Source organism: Diabrotica undecimpunctata, chromosome 6, assembly GCF_040954645.1.
Source record: "Diabrotica undecimpunctata isolate CICGRU chromosome 6, icDiaUnde3, whole genome shotgun sequence".
Classification (NCBI taxonomy): Eukaryota; Metazoa; Arthropoda; class Insecta; order Coleoptera; family Chrysomelidae; genus Diabrotica; species Diabrotica undecimpunctata.
In genome coordinates, this window is record NC_092808.1 from 20,214,446 (window position 1) to 20,219,841 (window position 5,396).

A 5,396-nucleotide genomic window follows, 5' to 3' on the forward strand; every position below is an offset into this window, starting at 1 on the left:
ACTTGTATAATGGTATATTATAATATATAAACAAACCAACGTACATTAAACCTAGAGCTAAAATTAATACTATTACAGGAATTAATAATACCTACAGGAAAACTAAAGAAATACCAAAAATTCAAAATAATTTTTTAAGGCTGTTGGTCTGTATAAATTTAGAAGTTCGGCCATTGGGGAAGGTGTTAACAGTTTACTGCAACCATTTTGCAAGACATTTGAATAGGAGATAACAGCAGATCCTGTGTTGTATGTATTTATCCTCAACTAACATTTAGACCGGCCGTTTAGTAGGGAAGAACTTCAAATAGCATTGGATTCTTTAAAACCAAATAAAGCACCAGGAGTGGATAGAATTGCTTCTGAGTTCTACAAATTTCTTCCAGAAAATGGAAAAATGCTTGTACTTGGGCTTGCTAATAGTTTTTTCGTCAAACCAGACTTTCCTCGGGGTTTTTATAATGCAATAATTTTTCCTCTTTATAAGAAAGGAAACATGGAAAGTGCAGAAAGTTGTCAAGGTATTAGCTTCTTAAATGCAGTAACCAAACTCATTGCGGCATTGACTTTAACCAGACTTACCTCGTGGGTACAAAATAATAACATTTTAAATGAGTTCCAGGCAGGATATAAAACCGGCTATTCAACTATAGACAACATTTTTAATTTTACGAGTATAGTAAGAATCCAACTTGCACGGGGAGTAAAAAATGTTTATACATTTTTTGTGAACTATAGTGCTGCTTTTGATACAGTTAATCGACGGGCCCTTTTTACAAGTTGAGTCACTTAGGATTATCTACTAAAGTGCTGAATTTGTTAAAAAGTATGTTCGTGAATACAGAATCGGCAGTCTGGTCAAGGGAAGGTCAATCTGAGTGGTTTGACTGTAATGTAGGAGTGAGACAGGGATGTCTTTTAAGTCTATTACTGTTTGCGTTTTTCTTGAATGACCTACATGAAGCATAGGGAGGCGGTTTGGAGATAAATGGTTTGATTAAAAGACTTTTATTATATTATATAACATTTGGTTTTGATTGGAATCAATCCGAAGGTGCTACAGTGGATGATTAATGAACTGGAAAAATACTGCAGGATGTGGAATCTAAAAATAAATTTGGATAAATCCAAAATTCTTGTAATCAGAAGAGGAGGTGGGGTGAGCAGGGAATCTTGGAAACTGAATGATCGAGTATTAGAAGTAGTGAATAACTATAATTATTGGGGAATAATACTAACACCCAAGTTGTCTTTTAAAACTCTTCTAAAAAAGCGCCAGAGTTTGACAAAAGTGGCGATTCACACGTCTTGGAGTAGTTTAGTGTCTAAGGCTGAAATACCTTTTTGGTTAAAGTAACAGTGTATAAGTCGGTCGTAAGATCAATTTTGACTTATGAGTCTCAGGTTTGGGGTCTTTTTGAGTACGATGAGGTGGAAATAACCAGAAGATTTTATATAAAACAAATGTTTTCTTGTCCAAGGTATTGTCCTAACTTTATGTTAGATTTGCAGACAGGTATTGCTAGAGTCAGCCTATATACGATGAATTTACATAAAAAATATGTTAAAAACATACTAGGATACTCGAATGATAGGTTACCAAAATTTCTATTGAAAGAAATGATGAGAGCAAGATGTGGCTGGTGGAAAGATTGGATGAGCATGGGAGAAAAATTTGGTATTGAGGTAAGGTGTGAATAGGAAAAAAGAGATAGCTGGCCTAGTATGATTGAGAATATGATAGAAAAAAAGAAGGAGGAGATACAGCGTCAGGCTGAGAATAGGGCACTCGAGTCAAATTTTTGTGGACACTACAAAGAACTGCGGGAAGAAGGAGTAAACATGCATTATCTACTGGAAATGGAAAATTTTTGGTGACATCCGATTGTTCAAATTAAGATGTGGAGTTCTGTATTTGAATGATCGACCTGGCAGAAATGATGAAAGAAGGTTTTACTCAATGTGTAACACGAAGGAAAGGAAAGATGTGATACATTTTTGGGGAAAATCGGGAAAATTCGGTGTTGAGACAGATTAGGTTAAAGTGGTTGGGTAGAAATGAACTTAGTAGAGTGGAAGTAGTTACTATGATGAAACAAGGACAAGCTGAGTTAGCAGGTTATTGTAGGGAGGCATGGGCATATAGGTATGAGTTAGTAAGCCTATTTAATTGCTAAATCTATTAGCATGGTGTTAGTTCAATAGGATGAAAATATTAAAATTAGCATTAATAATTTGTTTGCGTATAGTTATTATCTTTTTATCTATCTTGTCTGTCTTGTTATTATTATTGCTATTATTATTATTATATAAACAGCTTTCACTATGCAATGTTTGGTACAAAAACACTTGGATGAACCCAAAACAAACCTTTATTTCACTACATATCAAACACAACTGTTTATTCTTTTACCTGTAACCTAACTGAAATATAATGCGATAATTAGCAATATATGAGCGTCGCGAGTGGGGTTTATAATTACATGGCCAATACATTACACACTCCATCTAAGGGACAAATTCAATCATTTTAAATGCAAGCTATACCTTACTGTTATACATTGCTATTATTGTTTAGTCTTACTACAGTTTAGTTTAGTGTTACTCAGTAGGATATACATATTTAGTAACATATTAAGTATAACATTTATATGGATATTTACTTATTAATTTTAATGACCATGTTAGATACAATGAGCCTTAGTGTAATTGTTTGTATATTAGCGAATAATATTTGTTTGCCTCCGATGGCATGTGCCAAGGAGAACAAATGTCGCTAAAAGAGAATATTGTATCGTATTTTTTTTAATGAGAAATAAACAGGCATTACTGATTGATTGATTGATTGAATATTAAACTCAACAGTCTTTCGGGTTGAACCGCGTCGATTCACTGGTAAACACACAGTTTGCTGCCGGAATTTTCTTACTGTTTCTAGGTAATTTGGGTCTGCTAAATCCAAAAATGCCACCAGATTTGCTCCATCAGATCGTTTTCAGAAAATACGACACTTTTATAACATATAGAGTAATTTAACGTAGCACTACCTACATATATGTAGTGCTGCTACCCATCAAATAAACAAAACACGAATAAAAAGTAAGATTTTTATTGTACAACAATATACTTACAAAAATCATCACACATATCTGCCAAAAAAACTTAACTTTAAAACCAAATATGTTATTCGGCGTCACCTAAAAACTTCCTTTTATAGGATTTTCTTGCAAAGGCTTTAAAAGGAAGGTCCCTTTGAAGTCTCAAGCAGTAATCCGCCATCATATGAGTATTCCATCTCTCTTCCATCGTTTTGACATCTTGGTCCTTCTCCTTGTTCCTCACTAAGGTCACCAAGATTTTTTGGGAAACGGTCTAACTGGCTGTGGAGGTAATGAATTTTATTACTCATATGACAACTGTGTTTGTTAAAATTGTTGAGCATTTCTTCCACTATATCCCGGTAATTTTCCGATTTATTGTTTCCAAGAAAATGTTGCACAACTTTCACAAAAGAGCGCCATGCATTACATTTAATTTAAGTCATCAATTCTGTAAAATGCGAATCTTTTATAAGTTGTTGTATCTGAGGCCCATCAAATTTTCCGGCTTCGATTGGAACTGTCGATAAAAAGACGCCAGTGATTTGGTGTATACTCTGATACACCCATTTTCTTCTAACAGTTCTTTAATATTGTTACAAAAATATCATCTTGCTGAGAAAAAAAAAGGCAAAAGATCTTTTTCTCTATTACAGTAGTATGTAATTTGGTGTCTGGGTAAAGAAGATTCTTTTCCTTTAGTCTGAAGGCAGCTCGGAAGAATCCTTTGGAAGGTTCAAATCTCTGATAAGATCGCTTAGCTCTTCCTGAGTAAAGCGTTCAGGACGTGTTGAATCCCCTTTGAAATCACTATCGTCTTCCTCAAATCTTTTAGTCTGTAGTTCGTCAGTTTCGATATTATCCTCTGGTAAAGTAGGTAGACTGTTAAATATTGGAATGGGTATCTGCTCAAGCTGATGTGGAATTGGTCTTATTGCTGAATCCAGGTTAGGATATCTTTTTCTTTTCTTGTTTTCGGAACAGATTATTTATTTGCTTCTAGCTTTTTAAAAGAGATATAGATGGTCAAATATATATAAGCTCTTGTGAAGAGATTTGTAATTACTTCATACATATTAAATTAATAAAACTCAAAACAAAAGAAACAACTAGATTATCTTTTTTATCTAATCATATAATTTTATCTAAATTCCTATTTAAAATGAGTTTGGAAGCAACAATTAAAACCTAATTGTAAACTGTGTATACAAAAAAAGCTTATAAAAAATAATAACAGGTTTTCATCTGTGCCTGCGTTTAATTTCTTTTATTGATGTATATCCATCAAAGAGGCGAGTATATTTAGGGTGTCATTAAATTAAGATTGAAATTATATAATAGCAGTGCAGCGATGACAAGGTGTTCTTATAGGAGTCCATGATGTACGCACCTGAGGTGCAGTGGTTCCTTTTTGGGCTCCCAAATAATCGGAATGAAAATTATTGTGGGATTGATGCTTCCAAATGCTTCCAATAGTCGTCAAACTGATATATAATTTAGTAGAAATGGATAATTGCGGGTTTTAAGAAGTAAGAATTTAAAACCTGTCATTTTACCTGCCGCCGAATAATGAAAATGACTGGGGGCGAGCGAAGAAATTAAAATAATGGTATCATTTGAACAAAAAATTGGTTTTAACAGGCGTTAAAATAATACAGACGTTAATATGTAGTTTTCTTCAGAATTTTGACTTTTGCAACAATATATTTATTGAATATATAATAAATTAGACCAGATTAAATAGAATAATAGTTGAATAAATCACGTAGTAATGAAGTACGAACCACAATGTAGCTAAGGAGTTGGTTTAATTGATAAAACTAAAAGCCTCTTTGTTAAAATTAAAGTTAAAGTTAAAAAAGCAAAGAAAGAATAATGTAAGGAACAATAGAACTAATTTAACCTTTGTATTGTCCCTGGGTACGCCTGGACCCAGTAGTAAAATCCAAATGTTTATATATTTATTATATTGTAAATTTGAGACGTGATTTTTCATGATATCCTTAACATAAGGTTTAAATACAATTTAAAGTATTTGCGTTTTGAAATATTAGTTTGGTTTTGCATATATGGTATATTGCAAAATTGATGGAAAATTGGTGGCACAAAGCGTAGTAGGTCTTGTAAACTCTTCAATTTTTCGTAATTCAAAGTCATGGGTGAAATGTACAGTTGGCTACGACTAATATTCTGAGGTGTTCTTCCACGCATCTTCTTAATACATTTAACAGTTATAAATTCAGTCTTTTCATCTTCATTAGGAGTGTACTTAAATTTCATAATAAGTGGGCCTTTCTT